At 32.3% G+C, this 14387-nt stretch overlaps 1 protein-coding gene across 1 annotated transcript in view; it reads right to left on the reverse strand.

Annotated features, from left to right (window-relative positions):
* LOC130448080 (uncharacterized) overlaps nt 1–14387 on the reverse strand; it is a 167237-nt gene that overhangs the window by 12087 nt on the left and 140763 nt on the right. The gene's annotated exons all lie outside the window — the stretch shown is intronic.

The raw sequence follows: 14387 nt of genomic DNA on the forward strand, positions 1-14387 counted from the left end.
CAAATTCCTATAGAAGAATCACAAATCACACATATACTTAGCGTAGGGTCAGATCGATTTTTTCGATATTTTCATTAACGTGGAAAGGCGACTCGAACGTGAATAATGTTCAACATGTTCTCGGCCATCTTGAACATGCTTAAACCACTGAAAAACACGTGGACGTGATAAAAAAGTTTATACATAATATTTGACCTGTATTCATTTATATTTTTGTTTTTTTCATAATGCTATTGGAATTTCAAAACGGTTGAGATTATTTTTACTAGTGTGTAAAATAGATTCAATGTACTATCTCAATTCAAGTTAAGCAATAATCACGTACGAAGCGAAACTAGTTCGTGGTAAATGGTTTATACAATATTATGCAACGTTCTGCCCGAACTTCCCAAAGGAAATTTCCTTTATCAGATTCAGTAGTAACCAACCGAAAGTCACGTGAACAATGTATATTATGAATTAAATGATTTTCATGAGTTTGTAGTCGAATAATATGAAATATACGATATTGGGAAAATTGTAAGCCAGAATTTGCGTCGAAATAACTAAATTTTTACCCCAATTTCTTGATTCTTTATGAAAATGTGGTTGTCCCTATGTCCGGATAGATAATTTAAAAAATGAAAGGTTCATGGTACAATAACTAAATATTGAGCTATATTAAATTCGAGCCCAAGCTCAATATTATCGTTCGAAAACGCAAAATATATATCTATAATAAAAACTATTTCGAAATATACGACGATTTGGATTTTTTCGAAATATTCTTGCCAGACAGTCTGCGATAAGCATTGGCGTGGCTTGGTGTGATTCATTCAATTTGTAAATTTCTTTAAATTAATAGCAATATTTCGTTCTTTAGACTATGGGCGAACAAATACAGCGAAGGATTTGAAATGCTTTTTTTCCTTTTGATTTATTTGTAATGAATGTATTTTCGTTTATGGTTTTTGCTTTGAAATTTTGTTTTCTAGAAAAAAAAAAAACGAATGGGGTACAAGAGGGGTCAGTTCACGTCTGGTAGCCTGTTTAAACCAAACTACCTTACAGACAGGTACATTTTACTCGTCTATTTACGTTTTGTAATTTAATATTCAATTGTATCAAGTTAATGAATTATAACAATTATTTTTTTATGATATAACATTAAAAAATACATAAAACCCCAAATTTTCAACCCTCAACTATCAACCTCTATTTTTTATTTGATAATTATGAACTATAATTTTTTCGGCAAGATTTTTATTTGTTTTTTGTCATGACTTAGAATTGCAAGGAGGATGAATTCTTATTTACAATTTCAGTTTCCTTTTTATATCGATCGTAGTAGTAGTTATCTGTCCCATTTTCATTTTTCTGTGCAATTCTCATGTTAATTTCACTCTCATCGTAAATTTATCATTAAGTTTCAGTGCAATAATTATTTATAAATAACTGAAAAGACTGTTTTTATTCTAACGTAAATAAACACGTGTTGTGGGCTCCCGCTTATAACGACCATTACCGTACCTGTACATATTGTACTTAACATTTTTTTAAAATAGTTTTAAATTGAAACAGAAACGTGTACGTATTTAATAAATATACGTGTTTTATTATTGTGAAAAGTAAGTCAATAATAAGCAAACGAATACAAGATTAGGTCACTGTTTTTCACAAATAAGTATTTCAACTTGACTTATTTACTGGTTATATGGACATACAGCAATGCCAACAAGACTTAAAGGGGCCAATTTGAGTCTTCGAACAATCAAATCTCATGCAGATGTGCGCGTGAGCACGGCGCAGGTATGTCAATCACAGTCACAATAGGTACAAGATGAGCGAAATCAACAGAGACAATTAAAACGAAAAGAAACGCGCAGATTCATAATAACCAGACGAAGAGGAATTGGCCAACAAATTCCTCGAGCAATAACATCAGATTTATTCCTTCGACTAGCTGTGAAATCATGAGTTCATTCGTTACAATGTTTAAACTTTCTTCCTTACACTCAAAGGTTCCAATTTCACACATCTTCAATGTCTTCAACTGCTCTTTGTTATTCTTTAAACTGTTTTTCGACGTACATACGTCTATGACGAGCAGCGTTCTGATTTTCGTTTTCAGACGAAGTAATTGCGAAACTAGACGAATCATTGCTGGAATATCAAAGAGAGATGGTTCGAGTGATGGGTAAAGTTGAAGATCGTAGAGGAATTGGAAGAAACAAGCCTCTTGGTTGAATGGACTGGGATAAGAGAAGCGGGACAGTTATTTGGACTAGCTCAAAATAGAGACAGTTTTGCCATGATCCCTCAAGTCAGCCTACGAAACCGATGGCGAGGAATTTTTGAAATGTTACTGGGGACGAGACCTGGGTGCACTACTTGAAACCTTAATCGCGCCAGTAGAAATATCTTAGTTCGCCGAGTAAGTTCAAGTTTTGCGATAGGAAACGGTTGTTGCTGAACGAATTCCTGCCGGTAGGTTCAATTAATGCGGATCTCAACTGTCAGACGTTGAAGAAGCCACGGCGCGTGATTCAAAACAAGAGAAGAGACTTGTTCATAAATGGAGTTTGTCTCCACTATCTAACACCAGTTTTTTAGTATATACTTGGTTCCCAGTGATTATTATTTCTTATCTTGGCACGCATTTCATAATCGATGAAAAGCGGTTTTAAGACATCTTCGTGGCGCGGCGGCTGATTTCTAAGATTCTAGATGAGAGAACGGCATTACATTTGGTAAAAATTTCTTTATCTCACTATACAAAAGATTGAAGCCGGTATGGCACCAAAATTAGACAACAACGAAAGATACTTAGTTTAGAAATTCGATGATTGAGTTAGAACTAAAGGCTTGGTCAGCAGGGAAGTACTGAGAGAGACTATAATGATAATAGATGATGTATTTAAAGAAGTTAACGATACGAATGGAAATAGTTGAGATTTCTAAACGTATTTTTGCTAAGAATTTAATACTTTTTGTTAAAAATGAATAGGAATTTAATCATAATTTCTGAACATGGGAGCAAACGTTGAAATTAGAGAATATGAATATCAATATGGTAGTGGAAAAAATATTTTGAGCGTACGGAAATGATAAAATTTAAAACTTCAAAGTAGACTTTGGAAATATGCAACCAATTCTAAATTATTTCCGATAAATCCTTCCTTTCGCGATTCAAAAATGGTATATGAAAGCGTCGAATAATATAATAGACATTTTATTGAAATTCGAGTGCAGTACTGGAAATTCCAAACGCCAATATTGTCACCACGGAAAAATAGCATTGAACTTTTTACATACCAATAAATCCAAAAAAAGTCGAGGACTTTCGCGTTATTAAAATGAATATATACCGGTTATCTGAAGATAAGTATAAAGATATTAATAAATATGGTAAATAGTTGAGAAAATTCATCTAATAAAGTGGAAAATTATTCAGGAAATTCGACAGCCTCAATGCTCATAAGAAGAATTGAACCTCCCTGGAGTTTCGTGGGTCCGTTCTTTATTGAAGATTACGTGACGGAAGATTTACGTGAGAATGAACAACGAACACTCGCGAACATCCGTCATTTCATGCAGGATAGAGCTTCGCCGCACCATTCATTCCTAATCATTCTTTCCCGATCTCCAAACTGCAGTTGAAGAAGAATTTGAGACTCTTCGCGGACAGCTTCGCCGGACATGCTTCTCCTTTGATCAATATTGGCATTAATTTGAATACTAACTAACTTATGGTGACCTCTGTAGTTAAGCGGATAGAAAATATGGAGGGAGATTAGGAAACAATTAAGAATCAAGTTAAATATAAGAGGAAATATTAGTGAACAAAAATCTTCAAGAAGAAATGACGTGTTAAATTCTGCTTTTGGATGAATAGCTTTTTCTTGGAACCTCTGCACAATTGCTATGCAGAAGTTGCTGATAGTGCTCCAAAATTATACACTGTTTATCCCCAAAGGTTTTAGAGCACAACTTTGTTGTATGGTGATAGTTTTGAATTCCAACTAATAAGCTTTGATTTGATCTCAAATTCCTTATGCTTCAAAAATATATGTTTTTTCCATCTGATACCTTTGTCTTAATGCACACCAAGGTATTTAACAGCCTGCTTTTGGTAAAGTTGATGGTTAGAAAGGCTTTAATACACTTCAATGAGCAATTTGGTTTATACGGGTCAAATGAGCTGAGAAATACCATGAAAAATAATCTCACAACATTCTACTCAACGCTGCTTTTGCACTGCACTTGCACTAATTTATTTCATATGTATATGTTAATAGTTTTGATTTATGCTTCATAAATGTATGTTTTCTTATCTGATACGTTCGTATTAATACACACCAAGGTATTTAACACCCTGCATTTGGTGAAGTTGATAGAAATAAAGGTTTTAATATGCTTTATTAGGCAATTTGGTTTATATGGTTAAAATGAGCTGAGAAATACCATAAAAAATAATCTTTTAACTAGTTTCACATTGTACGTAATCTTTGAGGTCTAAGCTTCCCAACATTCTACTCAACTCTGCTTTTTCACTGCACTTGCACTAATTTTTTTCACATTTCAATCCTTTGGACGGTTATTTTGGATATGCCTGTGTTGCAATGGTTCTGTTAACTGAATTTTGAATAGTTTCAAAAACAACTTGACTAAGTGGTCGTTTGAGTAATTTTTGAATTATTCACTAAGCCAAGAGCTCATAAACCCTGCTACGTTCGAATAAAATAATGTTATCAGAGTTCAAGATCAAACAATTTCGTAAAACTAATCGAACACCTCGTTCTGATCCTATTATTTGGTCAAAAATAAAGGGATGTTGAAACGTAATCTCCACTTCATTTTCCTCGGAAAATAAACTCCATTTTTCTCATATAAGATTGATGATACGAGATCATAATTTTCATGACTGTAATTTACTTCGGCCTCTTGAAATATCGTCAGTTTTTTCTTCTCCTTTTTTTTTCTGTACACCATCGTCGGATTTGAATAACTTGGTCTGAATCCCGTATGCTCGGGATAGAGATTGGAACAGAACGAGCATCAAGGTAAAGATAAAAATGTAACGATTATGGAAATTTTCATCATAAATAGCAGATTTTATTTAGATGGAAACGAAATATTTTCTTGTATAATTGATTTTCCGTGTATACGTAACATGAAAATATACATACAGAATAGAAAATTTTGTGGGAAAATAAATTGTACTAGTAATCAGTAATAGTGAAAAATAATCAATTTTTTTTTGAAAATAATTTAAATTTAGCATATTTTTGAGGATGCCAAGAATTTTAAGCATTCATTTAGTTTTTTTCACTCAAGTTTGAGCTACACAGAGCAAGATTGTAGTTCATAATGAAACAATGGACAGCCAGAGGACGTTAATCACAAATGTCTTCTAATTAGCCCTCCGTGCACCACTTGAAATTACCAAGGGCCGATCTCGCTTTTTTCAATCATTACGTAAGCTGTAATGCATTTTCAAGTGTTTGAACTGCTCTCCTTAAGTGCATGGTACTCACAGTTTTGTCTTCTCCATGTACCAGCGGCGCTCCGGATCATTCTTGATCATCCGTACCTTAGCTTGACCATTGAAAGAAGTAGTAGCAACATTTTTGACTATACCAACAATATGTTCTGGGTCTATCGGTGGTTTTTCCAATTTCGATCTGGTCCGCTTTATCCTTGCCCTCGTTACTCAAGTGATTAGGTATCAAAACGAGCTGGATATTACAGCAATATCCTGGCGTATACCTGAGCTTAAAAAAAGTTAGCATGTTCTCCAAGCGAGGAAGATTCGTCCTAAAAAGCTTGTTCCGGCATTTATCCTTGAGTCACTTGGCACAATTATACAGTATAGCTCTATCAGTGATATGAGCCTCCAAGCTCTTATTATTAACGGTCGTACGGTCACTATCTATCACAATAATTTTCTCCCGTGGCCTGCGTCCAGATTTTCCTATTGCCAGTTTGTCCAGCCTGCAGTTCTTTGAGGATGTTCAATCTGCATACCGTACTCGTGGTTTCAAACTGTTTCATCAGTTCTAAAGTTGGAAGACCCAGCAGGACTTCGAGGGCCTTAGTTGGGGACGTATTTATAGACCCAATTATACTAATACAAGCGAAAAGATAAAGAAAAGCGAGTTTATAATTTAGAAACTAGATTTTAAAAAGTGACGCTAATATTATATTGTATTGAGGTAGTTGAAATATCATTTGTTGGACTATGGACAATTACCAGTTCCAGTCGCGTAGAGAGGTGGTTTCGAGTGGAAAGTCTTGTTGTATGTATAATAGTGAAAATATACTTTGAAATCCTTCCAGAAGATCGAGCTATCAATACCAAGGTAAGTACTGGACAGCTGATATGAATTGGTGAAATATCCAGGAATGTTTAACCAGAAGCCGATTCTCTTACAAGAATATGATAAGCCTCATACAGAAGCTGATTCTATATACTTCCACTTCTCCAAAGAAAGAAATTGATGTTCTGGATGTCTGCAGGATAATTCGATGTTTATAAGCAACGTTTGACTATCGAGTAGTTTTTGCAAATACTGATCTAAGTGAGATTATGTTGGACAGGTCGAAAGTGCATTTACCGTGGTGGTATCGGTAAAACATAGTCAGATCCAGCTGTCCAAGTTTCTGATCAGCTCTGGATTGTGGAAGCAGTAATCCAAAGATGGACGAATCTGTACCTTGTAGAGGATTAGAAGCTGTTGCTTTCTACTCAACTCCAAGGTAAACTGAAAGGAGATTTTGAAAATAGAGTGCGACAGTTTCTTACATCCAAGCCCAAAGAATAATTTTACGAAAGTCATAAAGAGCTTTCACTGCATTTGTAAAGAATACTGAAAGCTACAATATTAATATGAGGATGGTCCCAGAAGTAGTATCTGGACTGAGCTAGAGATGGCGGTAATTGCTTAAAAAATACTACTGTATTAGAAAATTTGAAGTTGCCACGTTGTTTAGTATTTGTTTGACAGCCATTAATATTGAATGTTTTCTGTGAATTTGTTAACATTAAAAAAATGGTTATCGTTTTGTCATACAATATTTTTATATAAAAAGGAACTAGATTCTTCTCAAGTTGAGACTGCTCCTTCGTTATCAACAGTAAAATATTGGGTAGCAAAATTTAGACGAGACCGTACGATCTGTGAAGACCAGCAATGCGGTGGTCGACCAAATGAAATGACAACTTCAAAGATGTTGAAGAAAGAGGTCCTAGATGATCGCCGAGTGCAGACGAGAAGTGCACGAGCTAGCAGACATAGTAGGCATTTCAAAAAGTGTTTCCATCGAGTGGTTGGCAATCAATTCAAACCCGAAAAACAAAGCAATGGGCTGAAAAAGGAGAAACAGCTGCAAAGAAGGCAGAGATCGTTGGTTTTTTGAGATGCGCGTGGGATAATTTTCATTGACTATCAACGACTTATTGGAACGTTTGACCGAAAAAATCAAGTGAAAACGGCCGCATTTGATTAAGGAGAAAATGTTGTTTCATCAAGACAATGCACCAGCTCACATATCCGTTATTAAAATGGACAAAATTAATGAATTAAAGTTTGATTTGCTACTGCAGGCACCCCATTTGCCAGATTTCACCCCATCGGATCATTTTTTGTTCCCAGACTTGATGTCAACAGTTGATGGCTATTTTGATTGGCTTGACGATTCTTACTATAAACAAGTATCGAATTCATTGAACAAGTGTATGGAGCTGAAAAATAAATATATTTTTTTCCAAATTTTCGAGGCTTTCTAATAATAATATCAATTAATAGAAAAGTGTAAATGCGAGTTTTCCATCACCATGAAGAGACTTGGCTTTCCGTAATCTCCATAGAAGAATGGAAATAATTTTCTCAGAATGCTCATAAAAAAATATGAAATATTTTGTTTTTTTTTTGATAATCGAAACTCTTTTAACTTTTCAAAATATACAAACATAGAAATCGTATACAAAAGACGAGCTTGCACTTTTCCACAAATACACTCGAAGTCAGGATTACATTCGAGCATAACGTGGAAAAATAACCAACCCCTAAGAATAAATTTTTCTTAAACGGGGTCGTAGCAAATGTAAGAAAGCTGTTGAGATAAACAAGCTTTTGTAAGGGCGTCGTTTACCACGAACCAGGCCGTATTATTTTCGATTACTTTTTTTTACTTTCTGTCTAAATCCTTTTTTTTCTCAGTAAATTTATTAAACGTTTTCCCGTCTCAAGATATCAACACATTTTATTTGAATGAAGGTCGGACATCTGCTGAAACAGCGATGATAATATTTTTAGTTAAACATCATATTTTCATGAAAAAAAAAAACTGGAGAAAAATAAAGCGGAAATTAACACTATAGAGATGAAGATCTACGATTAATCGAGGACATATTTTCTTTTTCTATCAATAGAAATCAAGAAAATAAGATCGATTGTTTTCTTCAAAAGAACAGCTGCAAGACATACGTAATAGTTTATTTGAATTAACGGTATTAATTTGGAAAAGAGACAACGATATAATTGACCAACGTGTATAAGTGACCGTACAAAAGGTTGAATTTGAGGTGTGCTTTGTTTACCGTTTTGTTTGGACTTTTCATAATACCTAAAATGATGTGAGATTGGGAAGATCACGATTCTTATTTTACTATTTATTATTGGTATAATGTTAATACTTAATTTTGTACAATTTGAAAATCACTACGGAACTTTGTCAAGCGGTGGCAAACTTTTTCACCTGTTTCAGTGCGTATTATACTTAAGTTAACTTTTATTTGAGAACATTTCTATTTCATCATCAAGCTTTTCAATATTTCGGATTATGGCAATCACTTATAGCGCTTCAAAAACCTTGTGTTGAGGTGGATTACTCCTCGTTTTCTGTTTTTGTTTTCTTCATAGTGTATCGTTTCATTTTACGCGCTAGTTTATAAAAAAACATACTTTAAGCAGTACTGCGTGAAGAAAAATTATTATTAAGGTCTCCATAGTGTAGTGGATAGGTCAAATGCGGGTGGTCCCAGGTTCAAGTCGCGCTAATTCCAATTTTTTTAATTTATATAGTATTAATTATTTATAGAAGGCTTTTGAGTATGTTGAAGAGAAATTTGGACAATGTGCATTTTTGATATTAGTTTTGTTACTAATGTTTATTGTTATGTTAATTTGTTCTTGATAAAAACGTTTAAAATGCCAATAAATATATAAAATATTTAATGAGGAATCAATAAAAGCTATTACTAACGGAATAATTAACATAATTTACTTTACTCAATTAATTACGTTTTTATTGATTCCTTATTAAATATATTATAAATTTATCAATATTTTGAACAATTAGCAATTTTTTGAAAAACAGATCTCAAGTTTTCAAACAGTGGATTCTTCGGTTACGAATTTCTTCGATGTAGGTGGTTTCAACATGAATAAAATCATTTTACCAAGAAAATTTGTAATAAGAACCACAGAGGGTTAGCCCAAACTGTCAATGAAATTACAGAGACTATGAAGAACAGCAATAGAAATCATTCTAAACGTAATTTCACTACACATTGTTAAAGGAAGACACGCCAATACGTCTATGATCAAGATGAGCATAGAAGCATTGTATAAAGAATAGGATAGTAGGTTAACCTTATGAGGATATCATTTGACGAGGTGAACGCCACCAATAGATGGCAGTGGAGAGTTGGTGTCCACAGCACGTCTTTTCTTACTGCACGTCGTAGCTTGAATTACGTGTTTTCTTAGCTTTGGTTGCCGAATTACCCCAATAACAGATAAAATTATTTAAAATATTATATTCAACCCTTAAAATGTGTTGTAAAGTTTCTTATTTTGGGTACCTATGGCAAAGTGGCAATTTGAATTGATTATTGTATTGTGTTCGTTGTGTTATTGTTGAGTTTCGTTGGTTGTGCATTTGGATTATTTTTTTATTTGAGAACCTTTGAACTTGGATATATATTTCATTTTTAAGGTAAGTGGATATTATTACTATTAATATACATCACTACTCTTTTAGTTAATATATTCATATTATAAGAAATGCTAGATGTATAAATGCTACAGATTACAATTTCGAAAAAAAAACTGTATATTTAGCGATATACTTACTAAAATGTATTTATATAACAAATAATCATTTCTGTTCAATTTTTTAGAAATGGCTGGAAATAAGTGTGTTCATTTCAAGTGTGAACTAAGTAAGAGATCAGATCCTACGATTAAAATGTAACGATTTCCTGTGAATGACCCTACCAGATGTCAAAAATGGATCATACACTCGGATGAGTTATTCTTAAGACAATTAGTTTTCATAAAGGAATAAAAAATAGTGAATGTGAATAAATGACTGTTTACAAATGTTCAATATTAAACATGAGTGATAATGAGTTTATTTGTATTATGGTCGCATTGCATATTATACGAGTACAATGATTTACTACAAATTCCGAATCCATTCAATCTTATAAACTTATCGAAAGTACTTGAATCATAACTAAATTTAAACTTAAAATCTACCTTTATAGTAAAGACTAACAGAATAGAATAAAACATCTTTGAAAATATTTCAAACTTATACATAAACACAACTAACCGAATACAAAGGACTGAACTTCAATATTTCACAAAGATTGAAATAGTATTTTTGTTATTTTTTTATGTTTATGAACTAAGCACATAATAATGAGATAGTGTGTTTGTGTGTTTATAATATTTGGAAATTATCCTGTCAATGAGGCAAAAATGTCACCTGTTCAAATGTATAAAGACTGTTTTTTTATCAAATATTATAATATGGTTATAATACTATATTAAATTATATATTAAATAGTAAAAATTAGGGAGAAACTATAATTTCCTTCATTCTCAAGTTATACATGAAAATTATGCTTTTGTTTTATCCAGCATAGAATGTTTGAATGAAATAATATCAAATGCTAGTTTTATTTAAATACAAATTTACTATAGACATGTAACAACAAATCTTCGATACGACGTTTCGTGCCTTCACGAGGCAAACATATAGTTTTTTAATGAGGATATGCTTATTTATTATAATTATTAGTCAATTTAATCGATATAGCACACTTTTATCTCGAATAACTAACATCACTGATGATTATTCTTAAATACGTTTCTGTCGTAAATACTCGTTTTGATTTTGTCAAAAAATGTACTGAGAGCTTTACTTTAAACATTTTCTGGTGTTTTCGATATAAAAAAGAGCTTTTTCAACCAATGTAATGTCCCTCCGTAATATAATCATCATTTTTGTCCATTGTTCATTTTTGTCCTCCTATCTGTTAAGGGTAAGAATAAAATAATGCCATATACCATCTTACGATTGTTGAATACTTTCAATAAAAATGAATTTTAATTTCAATTTTATTATATATATTGCAAAAAACACATTTAACAAGAGATGATTTTATTTGCTAGTAAGTACCCGTTTTTATGACCTTACATACTTGGTTCAGATAAAAAGAACTTTTGCCTGCTTTTATTATACCATTAAACAAACAGATGGTGTTGTAAGCATTTATGGTTATCATTGTAAAATATAATTTCTGAAGTTGAACGGCGGGTGTAATTTGGGCGCTAACCATCCTTCTTTACTTGTCTGACCAAGAAGGGTAGATAATCCGACATGTATTTTCGGCGCTAAGAAGTGCAGTTAGGTCGAGTCATAAAATAACCCAATAGATGGAAAGTTGATAGATTTTTAAGAAGGTTAGGTTAGGTTAGTTTATGTAAATCTCTTATTTTATATGTACTAAATAAAAATATGAAGAAATATAAAATTTACTTTATCCTGTAGAGTGTTACAAAAATGTTGTGAGGAAACTTTATTAAGGGCAGATTTTTCATTTAAAAAAAGCAAAGTAGCCCCCTCTAACGGTAAATTTTTTCAGACCTTAAGTGATAATAGGTCATTTCTCTTATAGGAAAATCTAAATATACAAAAATATATCTTATTATAAATGTCGGTGATTTAATAAATAACTGTATTTCATAAATCATGTACTTCGGTCGGTTAGCGCCCAAAATACACATAGGATTAAAATGATCCTTCGGTCTTGGCGCCTAGTTTACATGTTGTAAAAAGTACATTAATCCTTTAGCGCCCAAAATACATCCGCCCAAAGTTGAAGGTAGCAACAAGATCCTCAAGTAGGTACATTTTTCCAGGCGCATTTTATGAATGACTTTATCATTCCAACAAATATTGATCTTAGTTATTTATTTCACGATTTACCTATCCATAACTTTCTACAGTGATAATAGAAACAGCGCATTTAAAACTATAGAACAAATTGATTATTTTGAAAAAATGTTACGCATAAAAAATCCTGGAGAAGAGCAATTTATATTTTCAACTGCAGTAGTTGGTGTCTTTTTTGTAACGTTATAACTATATTAAATATGACGCCTTGAATATATTTTTAATGATATATATATATATATATATATATATATATATATATATATATATATATATTTGTATTGCACTTTAATAGGTTAAAATTTCAAAAATATATGACTCATGCTTGATTTACCTATAACAGATTCGTGAATAAAATCATTTTGTTAAATTAGCATCAGTAGTAATATAAATATATTTAACTTTACAATGAGCTCAGTTAACATTTCTATATTATTTTGGGGTCAATCCAAAAAGTATAAATAGATAATACAATAAATAATAATTTCGATTATTATAACTTTTGGCTCTCCAATGTGAAACCAAGACCGGTCCTGGGTTAGTTGGTGCACTTATCGGTAAGTATGAAGCCATTGTATAAACATCTTGATGAATGATGAAACTGACAAAACGATTATAGGTATTTTAGTAGTAGTTGATAGGACAAATTTTTTTTCTTTATTAGAAAGAGTTTTTTTTATTTATTGGTCTAATCCAAATTTTCGCATTGATCCAAACTTTCAATACAAAGCCAATGAATATAATGTTTATATTAAAATCAGATTATTTAAATATCTTTGGTACGTATATACTTATTTGTATTTTTTTATTTCTTGTTTTGTTACAATTCTTTTGAATGGTCTTTTTTGTTTGATTTTAAACACCCTTATTAAAGATAAGTATGAGATTGTTTTTACCGTTGTTGTGAGCATACCAAGAAATTTCAATGATGTGTAGTTGTTTTTGAGTATGGAATTATCTTAACACAATTCGGGAAAATTCTGTCATTCCGACGATGATATAAGATACAATTAGGGAAATTCCAAATAAGAGTACTATTAAATTTATGCCCGTTATCGAAATGAAATAAATTCAAGTTTTTGAACAAAAAAAAATACTTTACCATAACCATTACAATAAATATGTATGTTAACATTGATATTCTTTATTTCAGGTAATGCTGTTTTGGCAAAACTAAGCCAGAAATCACAAAGAAATAAGCTGATCTGCAGCAAACATTTCAGTGAAAATATTAGTCAATCTAAAAGATTGCCTACTACTGCTGTACCATTCCGCTAGAAAAATGATGAAGGTTCAGAAAGTGAATCGGATAGGGAAAATTTAGATGAACAAATTATCCAATTGAATGTTTCCTCACATCCACAAACATATTCAAATGATAATTTTATTGCCCCGATTCATTCCAGAAACATTGACATGACAAATGGTTCTATCAGTAACCATGAAGATGAAGAGTGGTTGAAAGAGTTACAGAACCTTCCATCTTGTTCTATGGGAATTGGAGGTAGGAAGCAGTCATTGCAAGAAGAAAATAAACGGTTGAGAAAGAAACAAACTAATGCTAGGAAAAAAGTCAATAAACTGAATACTCAATTGAGAGCTACAAAAAAAAAGGATTATGAAAACGCTACTATCTGTGAACGTTTTGTATGGAGAAGGAACTCTCACGAATTTTACAAAATCTCTTGTGAATATGCAATCACGACATAAGGTGAAATCCCCATGGTTACTATCTGAAAAGACAACTGCCCTGTCATTATTTTATAAAGGACTTAAGACATACAGATATTTGCGACGAAAGGGTTTATTTTGTCAGCAATTTCAACAGTGAAATCATGGGCTGCCAATTTCCGTTGCAAACCTAGATTCAATAAAAAAATTCTGATGTTCGACGAAATGTCTATTAAGAGGAATCTTGAGTATAACATGAAAACAGATTTAATTGAGGTTTTCGAAGATCTGGGCGAGTTTGGAAGAATACCTTTCCCTGCCAGTGAAGCTCTAGTTCTCATGATCAGAGGAATCTATAGCAACTGGAAAATTCCTATTGCCTACTTTGCATCGAAAGGTGGGGTGCCATATGCTTCTTTTATAATTACCAAGGCATTGGAAAAACTTAGTGAGACAAAACTAGACACTATAGGCAAAATAGATAT

The sequence above is a fragment of the Diorhabda sublineata genome, chromosome 8 (assembly GCF_026230105.1).
Source record: "Diorhabda sublineata isolate icDioSubl1.1 chromosome 8, icDioSubl1.1, whole genome shotgun sequence".
NCBI classification, from domain to species: Eukaryota; Metazoa; Arthropoda; class Insecta; order Coleoptera; family Chrysomelidae; genus Diorhabda; species Diorhabda sublineata.